At 35.6% G+C, this 13684-nt stretch overlaps 1 pseudogene; it reads right to left on the bottom strand.

Annotated features, from left to right (window-relative positions):
- Positions 1 to 13684, bottom strand: part of LOC135214007 (irregular chiasm C-roughest protein-like) — a 270534-nt pseudogene that overhangs the window by 225449 nt on the left and 31401 nt on the right.

The raw sequence follows: 13684 nt of genomic DNA, 5'->3' as shown, positions 1-13684 counted from the left end.
CTACATCTAATTACTTTCGGCATCAGTTTGACGAAGGATATTAAAAATAAAACACGAAATCAATACAAGAGAAAAAACACTCAAAAAAAGAAAGTGGGGTCGTGTTCTCTCCATCAAAGGAAGAACCAAGTCACTGAATGACCGACCACCACCAGCCGTCTCCGGCAACAGCGGCTGCTGACTGCTACTACTACTATTCATAGCCTCCCTCTTCCACCCATAACAAGCAAATGTCAGGTCGCTATTTAAAGCACAAGGAGCGCTCCTCTTCGACTATCATTTCCTACTTCTTCTTCTTCTTCTACTTATTCTCGTTCTCTGTCTTCTTTGTCGTTTTCTTCTTCTTCTACTTTTTTCTTCTTCTGATTCTGTTACTAATTCTTCTGATTCTTTTTTGCCTTCTTTTTCTTCTTCTTCTCCTTGTTGTTGTTGATGTTGTTGTTCGTCTTCTTCTTCTCCTTTTTCTCCTCCTCTTCCTCCTCCCTGTGATTCTTCTGACTTTTTCTACTTCTTTTTCTTCTTATTCTTCTCCTTGTTGTTGTTGTCGTTGTTGTTCTTCTTCTTCCTCCTTTTCTTCTTCCCCACCACCAACTCCTCCTCCTCCTCCTCCTCCTCCTCCCCATTCTTGTTCTCTTTCACGTTGTCAACGAGACATCGACGCTAATAAGTTCGCGTAACGTTCCAGAGAGAGAGAGAGAGAGAAAATGTTTCATTCTGACGAGAACATGAGACGGGTATCGGAAACCTGGGAGAGAGAGAGAGAGAGAGAGAGAGAGAGAGAGAGAGAATCTATCTTACAGATTTAATCATTAATTCCTTTCATTTAATATGTCCTCAGACATTCTTCCTCAAATGAATGACAAGAATAAATTTTCTTCTGGAGAGAGAGAGAGAGAGAGAGAGAGAGAGAGAGAGAGAGAGAGAGCTGCCTAATGACTGATCAGGTTGTATAATGGCCGACCCAGTTGAATAATGACTGATTCTGTTGTATAATGACCGACCCAGTTGAAATAATTGACTCCGATCCTGTTCCGTATAATTTGAACGACCAGTGGTCCTATTAAGACCGGCCCCGACCAAGTTGAATAATGACCGACCCATTGAATAATTGACTGATCCGGTTGTATAATGACCGACCCAGTTGTATAATGACCGAACCCAGTTGTAATAATGAACCTGGTCCCTGTTGTATAATGACTGGACCCTGTTGTATAATCGACCAGACCCAGTGAATAATGACTGATCCGGTTGTATATGACCGACCCAGTTGTACAATGACCGACCCAGTTGAATAATGACTGATCCGGTTGTATAATGACCGACCCAGTTGTACAATGACCGACCCAGTTGTATAATGACCGACCCACTTGAATAATGACCTGGTTCCTGTGTATAATGAACCGAACCCCCCCCCCAGTTGAATTAATGATTGATCCGGTTGTATATGACCGACCCAGTTGTACAATGACCGACCCAGTTGAATAATGACTGATCCGGTTGTATAATGACCGACCCAGTTGTACAATGACCGACCCAGTTGTATAATGATAACCGCTTGTCATGGTTGTATAATGACCGACCCACTTGATATGACCTGTGTCAGTTGATAATGACCGACCCAGTTGAATAATGGTCTGATCCGTTTGTATATGACCGTCCCAGATGACAATGACCGACCAGTTGAATATGACCGACCCACTTGAATAATGACTGGTCCTGTTGTATAATGACCGACCCAGTTGTACAATGACCGACCCAGTTGAATAATGACTGATCCGGTTGTATATGACCGACCCAGTTGTACAATGACCGACCCAGTTGTATAATGACCGACCCAGTTGAATAATGACTGATCCGGTTGTATAATGACCGACCCAGTTGTACAATGACCGACCCAGTTGTATAATGACGACCCATTGAATAAGATGGTCCTGTTATAATGACCGACCCAGTTTTTGTCGAGTTATGGTTTTTAGATTTTATAATCCATGAACTCTGGTTCTTTTAAAATATATATGATTGTTCATTTTTAAGTTTCCTTGTTTAATTTTTAATATAAAGGTATAACATGAAAAATTCTATTAACTTAAAATATATTTACAAACTGAAACATACAAAATTAACAAACTTCATGTATAACACCAGGAACTTATATAATAATATAAATGTCTAATGAAGATCTTGCGAGTATAATCAGGATCAGGAAAAGTACTGCACGTGATTACAATCTGACGAAGAATCAGGAGCGTCTTAAGATGAAATAGGATCCAAGGACCAAGAGTCTAGGGTCTAGGATCAAGAATGGAGAAGACTGACCAAGGTCTAAGGAGTTTGTTAGGGTGCTAGGTGTCAGGTAGTGATTAGAGAAATGCCGGGGACTCTCCATGTTAAGAAAACAAAATCAAACAAGGACAACCAAATAAACAAATAACTTCTTTAGTCCATGGAGTGAAAATATAAACAAGAGATGGCAGCACAGCATTCCTCGACAAACCCCCCTACTAAGTTTGAACGACATGCTTAAAAAAAAACTATATGCATCTACTGATCATATCTGAACACACATTATCAGACCCTCTTATGTACTCAATAAAGAAAGAATATGGTTGCAAACTTAATGCCCAACGCATAAGGCGGTCATTCTTATTTTTCATACTGCTAAGATACTTAAGAGGTGCATGATCTGTTTGAAGAACAAATTCTCTACCATACAAAAATTCTTTAAATCTTTCTATTCCCCAAACAATTGCAAAAAGTTCTTTCTCAATAGTAGAGTAATTCAATTCGATTTGATTTATTTAATTTCCTACCTGCATAGCAAACTGGTTTAAACATACCATCATGATCCTGCAATATAACAGCACCCAAACCATGATACGATGCATCTGTTCGCAAATAAAACTTCTTTTCTACATCAGGCAACATCAAGATAGGAGATTTTAAAAGATAAGCTTTAAGATCATTGAAACATTTAAGTTGATTATCAGACCAATTTAATTTATTACTACAGTTTTTCTTCAATAAATCATTAATCGGGGCAGCCAAAATAGAAAAGTTTGGAATAAATCTATTGTAATACCCTAATGTTCCCATAAATGAACGTAAGTCCTTCTTTGTTGTTGGAACAGGCATATTAACAATATCATCTACTCTGGATTTAATAGGCGATAACAGTTAATTCCTAGTTTATACCCAAGATACTTTATTTCACTGAATGCGAAGAAACATTTATCAGGACCAGCTGTTAGGCCATGGTCACGAAGTCTTGAAAGAACTAATTTAATATGATTAAGATGATCTCTCCAGGATTTACTGAAAATAACAATGTTATCAAAATAACAAGATACATTTGATAACCCTGACAATACTTGTCTCATCAATCTTACGAATGTTGCACACGCGGTTTTAAGACCAAATGGCATCACTTTAAATTCCATTAACCCATACTTAGTAGAAAAAGCTGTATATTTCATAGCTCTAGGATCTAATGGAACCTGCCAGTACCCCTTACACAGGTCTAATTCAGTAAAATATTTAGCGCCATTCATTTTATGTAAATCGTCATTTATACTAGGCATCGGTTCTGCATCAAATTCTGAATATTTATTAAGAGTTCTAAAATCAACACATAAACGTATACTTCCATTAGGTTTTCGTACAATAACAACAGGTGAACAATAATCAGAAGTTGAAGGTTGAATAATATCCATATCAATCATTCTATCTACCTCCTTATTAAATTCATCGAGCAAACTTAAAGGAATTGGGTAATTCTTAGCTCTGATTGGTTCATCACTTTGTAATTTTACATTATGAGAAATAGTCTTAGTACGACCAGGAGTATCACTCATGACGTCTGTAAATGACTTCAATAAACATTTAAGATCATTAATTTTATCAGGTGACAAAGATTCACAAAAGTTATAATTACCAGAGTTTTCATCTTTTGATGGCAATTCACAACAATTATCGTCAGTAACGGCAATAACAGCTGTATTTCAGCTTGAAGAGCTGAAAAAAAAAAAACAATTTGATGAATTTACAAGATCATTTACTTCTTGTTGAATTACACTAATCTTAGTTCTTCTATGATAAGTCTTAAGCATATTTGCATGATATAACTTTAATCTATTTCCTACTTTGACATAGTAATCAACACCATTAGAATGAACATCAGTGATTACATATGGACCTTTCCATTGCATAAGGAATTTATTTGAACTATTTGGAAGCATAACCAAAACTTCATCATTAACCTTGAATTTCCGAGAGGAGGTTTTCTTATCAAAATACTCTTTATATTTCTTGGCACTAACCTTGGCATTATTTACTGCAACTTCAGCCATGCTCTGCAATTTATCTCTAAGGTTAATTATGTACTGATAAACTAGTAGTTAATTCTCCATCAAATACTCTTATTAGATACCAATTCATGTAAAATAGATAATGGACCTCTTACATTTCGACCGTACAGCAATTCAAAAGGACTGAACTTTAAACTATCATTTGGAATTTCACGATATGCAAATAAGGCAACATTAATATATCCCATTCATTCGGGTTATCAATACAAATTTTCTTTTCTTTAGCATATTTTTCAAAGTTCCATTCATACGTTCAACCATTCCGTTACAAGATGCATGATAAGGACTTGTGTAAATGGCTTTGATACATAATAGTTTATTAATTTTTAGACATAAGATCAGACTTGAATTGAGTGCCACGATCACTAAGGATTTCTTTGGGTATACCAACTCTACAAAATATCTCCATTAATGCCTCAGCTACAGAAACTGTATCAATATTGCGTAAAGCAACTGCTTCGGGATATCGAGTAGCCATATCTATCACCGTAAGAATATACTTATGACCTTTCTTAGTAGAAGGAGTGATAGGACCAATTAGATCAATAGCAATACGTGAAAAAGGTTCATTCACAATGGGCATTGGCACTAAAGGTACTTTCTTGGTTTACTGCTGAACTTTTGACACGAATGACAAGATTTACAGAATCTATGTATATCTAAGCTTGCCCTCGGCCAATAGAATTTCTGCATGATCTTATCTATAGTCTTACGAGATGAAAAGTGTCCCGCCAATAAAGATTCATGTGCTAACTTCATGATTATATTACGGTACTGAACTGGCACAACTAACTGTAATTTTCCACATCTTCAGGTTTACTACTTTCAATGCACTTACGATATATTAAACCTCCAATATTTACGTACTTTATTGTCCGACATTTTAAGGTTACACTTTCTTCGTTATCAAGCAACTTACGAATACTAGCAAGTGAAGGACATTCATTTGATACTTCCTAAATTCATCAGAATTAAGAACATATTCCTTATCCAAAGATTCAAGATTACTAGACATAGGACGTTCATTTACTTTACTCTTAGCTTTTGCTCTCGTTACAACATTAACGTTAACGTTACGATCAGAAGCAAACTCATCACCATGAATTAAACTTAAACCTGCATCAACATTATGTTTAAGTCCAGGTATAAGACCAATAATGACATCTGCGCAACGTATGGGGGCAACAATAGCTTTAACTTCACCAGAAAAGAATTTAGACTCAACAATTGTATGCACTGTATTTAGGTACAAAGGTCTACCAAGATAGTCATAAACTTTCACTTTCCTGTCCACGAGGGTAATTTAAAGGTACTAATGTATCTCTAACAACCACGGTATTGCACCCAGTATCAAAAACTATCTCAACTGACTGATCAAAAATCTTTCCATCGGTATCAGTTACACAATTATGCAATTTTTCTTCACGGCCAAGTACGACACCTATTTTAGGCACTACTTTATCAGATTTCTTATTTAATTTGTACACAGAGCAATTAGGACGAATATGACCAACTTCACCACAATGATGACATTTAACATTAGAATCAGATGTAGTTACCGAATTCGAAACTTTAGGAGAAATTGAATTTTTTATCAGCAAGAGGTTTAGCATGAGGTTTAGAGTGAATTTTATCATTACTCTTACGGCATTTCTTCATACCATGAGCAACTAGATATCTATCTGCACTCTCAGCAAGTTGACACGAATTCTGAAATGACTGTTCTAGCAAAAATGAACGAAGATCATTAGAACAACTAGATAACATTTGATCAAAAATCATAAAATCTCTAACAGATTCATAATTTTTCTCTACATTTGCTAGTTCCAACCACTTATCAAAATATTGTCCCAATTTACAATTGAACTGTACAAAACTTTCGTCAGTATCAATAATAGAATCTCTAAACTTCCTTCGATATACATTAGAATTAATGTGAAAAGCTTTAAGCAGAGCTTTCTAAGTGCAACAAAATTATTGTTACAATATCGCTGGACAAGCTACAATAAACTTTCAAAGCTCTACCACGCAATAGAGTTCCCAATAACATTGAATAATTTTCTTCTTTCCATTTGTAAAATTTCGCTAATCTCTCAAAGCGATCTATGTACAAGTCTATTTCGTCTACGGTCTCGTCAAATGGTGGAATTTTAGGCAAAGAAGACCTTAAGGGATCAACAATGGGATTATGATCTGGAGTGTAATCAGGACTAGATTTCAATTTAAGTACCTCTAATTCATGTTTTCTTTCTCTCTCTCTCTCCTCGTCTACTCTCTCTCGCTCTCTCTCTAGTTTATCTAACTCACGCTTTGCGACTCTTTCTTCTCTTTCTTCGTCTGCTTTCTTTCGGACCTCGTCATATTCTATCTGAAGCTTTAACTGTTTCTGTACAAATTCATCAATTTGAGTACCAGTAAGGCCTTGTTTAATTGCACTGTCAATTAACGGTTTAACATCCATAATGAAAATTAAAATTCAGTACACTTTAACTAAACGTACAAAATACATCCAAGTAACATTCCCTTGAAACAAGTGAACGACAACTAGAAAATTACACTCTACGTGAATAATCAATCATCGTAAAATGTAAACACTACCTAATGAATGCGAAGTTAAACTTTGACCCACGCATAAATTATTCAACAGACTGCTAAGAACAAGTCACTTAAAGCAAGCCCATTATAACAATAACGCAGTTACATTGTTAGCAAACACTGAATCACAAAACTAATTCATAATGTATTGCTGTAAACAACTCGCGCAAACTTTATATAAGTTTAAGAATGCACACAAAAATTAAGCATTTAATCAGATACTCAAACTAATTAATGCCCGTATACTAATAAGAATGCAAAAGTTATTGTAAGCATATAATCAAGATACTTAACATCTAATTAACGCTCTATACAAAAACGCATTGCAAAACTTTAAAAAAAAATTTTAAGTCAACAACAGGACAGCGACATACCACCAGCCATAAATTTCCATAACAAACTCCTTTTTAACAATTTCAAGGTCTTACCTTACTTCCATAGAATCAAAAAGGGAAGATAAACAAGACTCAATTTGAAACCAACACACACCTGGGGTCCAAGTCCGACACTTCTCTCATCAATTCCTGGTACAAAATCAAATAGAAAACAGAAAACATTAAATCATGAACAAATCATCCTACTCACTGCGCCAATTGTCGAGTTATGGTTTTTAGATTTTATAATCCATGAACTCTGGTTCTTTTAAAAATATATATGATTGTTCATTTTTAAGTTTCCTTGTTTAATTTTTAATATAAAGGTATAACATGAAAAATTCTATTAACTTAAAATATATTTACAAACTGAAACATACAAAATTAACAAACTTCATGTATAACACCAGGAACTTATATAATAATATAAATGTCTAATGAAGATCTTGCGAGTATAATCAGGATCAGGAAAAGTACTGCACGTGATTACAATCTGACGAAGAATCAGGAGCGTCTTAAGATGAAATAGGATCCAAGGACCAAGAGTCTAGGGTCTAGGATCAAGAATGGAGAAGACTGACCAAGGTCTAAGGAGTTTGTTACGGGTGGCTAGGTGTCAGGTAGTGATTAGAGAAATGCCGGGGACTCTCCATGTTAAGAAAACAAAATCAAACAAGGACAACCAAATAAACAAATAACTTCTTTAGTCCATGGAGTGAAAATATAAACAAGAGATGGCAGTCACAGCATTCCTCGACCAGCAGTTGTACGTGACCGACCCAGTTGAATAATGACTGATCCGGTTGTATAATGACCGACCCAGTTGTACAATGACCGACCCAGTTGTATAATGACCGACCCACTTGAATAATGACTGGTCCTGTTGTATAATGACCGACCCAGTTGTACAATGACCGACCCAGTTGAATAATGACAGATCCGGTTGTATATGACCGACCCAGTTGTACAATGACTGACCCAGTTGAATAATGACTGATCCTGTTGTATAATGACCGACCCAGTTGTACAATAACCGACCCAGTTGTATAATGACCGACCCACTTGAATAATGACTGGTCCTGTTGTATAAACCGACCAGTTGTACAATACGCCCAGTTTGAAATAATGACCGACCCAGTTGACAATGACGCCTAATGACCGACCCAGTTGAATAATGACCGACCCAGTTGTACAATGACCGACCTAGTTGAATACTTCCTGATCCTGTTGTATAATAACCGACCCAGTTGTACAATGACTGACCCAGTTGAATAATGACTGATCCTGTTGTATAATGACCGACCCAGTTGTACAATGACCGACCCAGTTGAATAATGACTGGTCCTGTTGTATAATGACCGACCCAGTTATACAATGACCGACCTAGTTGAATAATGACTGGTCCTATTGTATAATGACCGACCCAGTTGAATAATGATTGATCCCGTTGTATAATGACTGACCCAGTTGAATAATGACTGATCCTGTTGTATAATGACCGACCCAGTTGAATAATGACTGTTCCTGTTGCATAATGACTGACCCAGTTGTACAATGACCGACCTAGTTGTATAATGACTGATTCAGTTGTATAATGACTGACCCCTAGTAGTATGATGATGGATCCAATTGCATAATGACTGATCCAGTAATACAATGCCGGATCCAACTATGTAATGCCTGATACAGTGGTATAATAATTGATCTAGTTGTATAATAACTGATCCAGTTGTATAATGACTGATCCAGTTATACAATGACTGATTCAGTTGTACAATGACTGACCCCTAGTAGTATGATGATGGATCCAATTGCATAATGACTGATCCAGTTGTACAATGACTGACCCCTAGTACCATTTGCATGATTATTGTTGATACAGTTCTGTGCAAAAATTTAGAAGAGATAGCCGGCAGGCACTCAGTGACGCCCGCAGCTGCATTCACGTAATATCCCCGAAATAAAAAGGACGATTTGATGATTAAAAACTTGCCGCCCCCCCCCCCCGCCCGCCCCTTCCCCACCAAACACACACACACACACACACACACATACAAACAATCCGCATAAGTTATTCACTGTATTTCGGTGGTTGAATTTTCATTAGCACAAACCACTAACCCCTCTCCCCAAGAGAGAGAGAGAGAGAGAGAGAGAGAGAGAGAGAGAGAGAGAGAGAGAAGAGACGACGGGAAAGAGAGAGAGATGCGAGAAGAGAGGAGAGATGGAGAGAGCATGGAACGGTTCATTTCCTGATCGTGATGGAATAATGTTTCCAGTCCTTTTTAAAAGCCGCGACAAATGGCAACCTCCTCTGTTCCGGATCAGCTGATGAATAAGAATTGCATTTGAATTCGTTTCGCTGTGAAATATCTAATTTGCCGCCATCAAAACTATTCGCTCATCCGCTGACCCGCAAATAGGGGGGTGGGGGGAGAGAGAGAGGGAGAGAGGGAGCAGGGGGAGGTGGGAGGGGGCCGTTCATTGTTTACATGTGCTTCTGCCTGGATCCGTTCATTTCAGCTATTTGCTGAATGGCTACAGAGACAAATCAATGTATATAATGACAATGGCGAATGTTTACTTACTGATTTTTGATTGATTTATTCATGATTCCAGTTATTCCTTTATTTATCTATTTAATTATTCGTTTACTTAGATGCGTGTTCTCTCTATTCTATTTCAGTTCTGTTTACAGGGAATAATGACAATTGTTCATTCGTGATTCGAAGAATATTATAGAAAAAAAAATCAATTTAACCACATGACGGAAATGTGAAAATTATTATTATTATTTTTTACTTAAAAGAGATATACATACGCATGTAAATACACAGCAACCCATTTAAAAAACACACACACACACATATATATACATATATATATATATATATATATATATATATATATATATATATATATATATATATATATAATTAAGATTTGGGACGTGCTAGTAGAGGAATTAGTGATGGGAAAAGTAAGATTTAAATAGTGGCGGGTAGACTTAAAAAAAAAACAGAAAATTAAGATTTAGTCAGTGGCAGTAGAATTAATAAGGAAAAAATGAAAGATTTAACTAAAGTTCTAACACATTATAGATTAAATTAGGTTTGCCTCTTATAGGACGTAGCTAGAATATCTTCGCCATGCATTGATTTTATGTCTCTTTAATAAATTCATGGGGTAACTAACTAGAAATAGAAAAATAAATAAATACAACAATGGAATTATTATTTAATTTATCCTTCACCAAACATTCCGCCAAGTTACCGAGTCCATTATAATATACCCGGCGATGTCTGTGCAATAACGTATCCCCGATTTTCTAAACTGCTCCTAACGATTGCTCCCGTTCACCGTCTGACCTTTCGCGAGATCATCCATTATTATATTCCTGGACGCAAGCGAAAAAAAAACAATAAAAAATAAAAACAAAACATGATCTGCTGTTTATTATAAAGCGACGCTCGTTCCAATATTTCCGCGGATATATTTCGATACGAGTTCAGGAACTCCATGAGATTTTTCCTAAATGGTTGTTGTGTTGTCGTGTAACGAACTCGGAAGTCTCTCTCTCTCTCTCTCTCTCTCTCTCTCTCTCTCTCTCTCTCTCTCTCTCTCTCTCTCTCTCTCTGAAATTAATTGAAATCGTTCACACTGACAAGAGAATTAATTGTTTCCTTACAGAAGAAGCCGTCTCAGGAATTGTATAGAAACCACGAATTAATATGCACGATATAAATATACTGCGGTTTTCACGCAGACATTTAAACGGGTATTTAAATATACACACTAAGCAGACTAGGCATTTAAAGATGATATTGAAATGGAGGCATTTAAACAGGTTAGACATTTAAAATGATATTGAAACTGAGGCATTTAAACAGACTAGACATTTAAAAGGATATTTAAACTGGGGCATCTAAACAGAGGCGACAATGAAATTGATATTTAAACGGAGACATTCATACGACGAGGCATTTAAATGGACATTTAAACACATTTAAATGGATATTTAAACAGACATTTAAATGGATATTTAAACATACCTTAAAATGGAATGGATAAACACATTTAAACTGACGAGGCATCTAAATGGAAATATAAACAGGCATTTAAATAAAGGCGACAATAAAATGTATATTTAAACTGACACATTTAAACCGACGAGGACTTTAAATGAATATTTAAAGACATTTGAAAGGATATTTAAACAAACATATCAATGGATATGTAAAAAGACATTTTAATGCATATTTAAAGAGATATTTCAATGGATATGGAAACAGACATTTCAAGCGCAGACACTTAAACAGATGAGACATTTAAATGGATTTTACCGATATTTAAATGGACATTTAAAAAGGCATTTAAACATATTTAAAAGACTATTTAAACAAATAATAATTAAATGGCTAACAAGGACAAACAAAGACAAAACCAGACACAAGAGAGGAAAAATAAGACAAAAATCAATACAAACAAAGAGAAAATCAGACACAAGAGAGGAAAAATAAGGCAAAAATAATTTCAACAACATTGAAGAATGAATAAATAGGAAAAATAAGGCAAACAAAATTTCAACAACATTGAAGAATGAATAAATAGGAAAAATAAGACAAAAATCATTTCAACAACATTGAAGGATGAATAAATAACACTTTCAGACAGAGGGGAAGCATGAACCTATTGGTTGGCTCACATCAACCAATCAGAGACCGAGTTTTTGGTTACCTACTCATTGTAATGGAAAGCTAGAATTTCGCATCGCAGACTTTAGTCACACAATGCAACAGGCAAAGGAAACAAGTTCATTTGCTGGAATCGGCGCTATCACTGCACTGAATTATTATTATCATACGAATTCACTCCGAACTTTTGAAGGACGAACACCAGAGTGAGAATAATTAGAAGATATTCATCACAAAGTGGCTAATGATGGAACGAGATTAAAATATTCGATAACTAACACACACGCACACATAATATTGTATAATATATATATATATATATATATATATATATATATATGTGTATATATATATATATATATATATATATATATATATATACATACATATATATATATATATATATATATATATATATATATATATATATATATATATATATACATCATGTCATCTGTCATCAGTAGAGTGATTTCTGTATACATAAATTTACATGATATTTTATATATATATATATATATATATATTATATATATATATATATATATATATATATATATATATATATATATAGATATATATATAGTATATATGTATATGTATATATATACATATATATACATATATATATATATATATATATATATATATATATATATATATAAATCACACGTAAATTTATGTATGCAGAACTCACTCTACGGGTGTGATAAAACACGGATATGCCTCGGCCATCATTATCAAAGGTTACAATGAAGCCGAACGCAGTAAGCCAATGAAATGAGACCCTCGATCCTCGCCCGGGTCAAACCTCGTCCCAGAATAAGTGACCCGATCTCCTGCGCGCAACAGATTAAAGTCTGCGACGTCCCTGGGGCATTTCAGAGAATTCTGAAACCTTCAGACCCTACGGTTTTTATTGGGGGGGTGGGGGGCGCCCGGCGGTAGGAGGTAAATCTATTTCGTCGACTTCAAGTTCGAGAATGAATGATATTGGATCACCAGGCGGTGTCTGCACTTGGCTGCATTGAAACCTGCATTCAAATCTGAACTGAAATCTGGATTGAAATCTGTATTTTGATACATGTACAGAAATCGGCACTGAAATATGAACTGAAATCTGTATTGAAATTTGTATTTTGATACATGTACTGAAATCGGCACTGCAATCTGTATTGAAATCTGTATTTTGATACATGTACTGAAATCTGTATTGAAACCTGTATTTTGATATATGTACTGAAATCGGCACTGAGATCTGTATTGAACTCTGTAGTACAGAAATCGGAATTAAAATTTGAACTGAAATTCGTATCGAAACCTGCACTGAATTCTGTATTGCAATCTGCAATGAAATCTGTACTGTAATAGAATTAGGAAGACTGAGGACAATTTGCAAGGCGTTTCCTGACCTACCGTGACCCCCACCCCACCCCAATAAAAACACGACCAATTCCTGAAACTGAAAATGATTACAAGGTAAACCGAGCTTGTCATCTAAACCTCAAGTGACATTTGTCAAACTGAGTAGCAAATGTGACGAAGAATTTTAGATTTCCCGAGGGGGGAGAATAGTTAACGAGACGATCAGCTCAGATTCGGGGGAAGGTAAAAGCAGTGATAGGAAAGTAGCTACTTCGCGTCTGGTGGCTTGGTC

This window comes from Macrobrachium nipponense, chromosome 43, assembly GCF_015104395.2.
Source record: "Macrobrachium nipponense isolate FS-2020 chromosome 43, ASM1510439v2, whole genome shotgun sequence".
Classification (NCBI taxonomy): Eukaryota; Metazoa; Arthropoda; class Malacostraca; order Decapoda; family Palaemonidae; genus Macrobrachium; species Macrobrachium nipponense.
The sequence above is the reverse complement of the archived record's forward strand: the minus strand, read 5'-3'. Positions and strand labels throughout refer to the sequence as shown.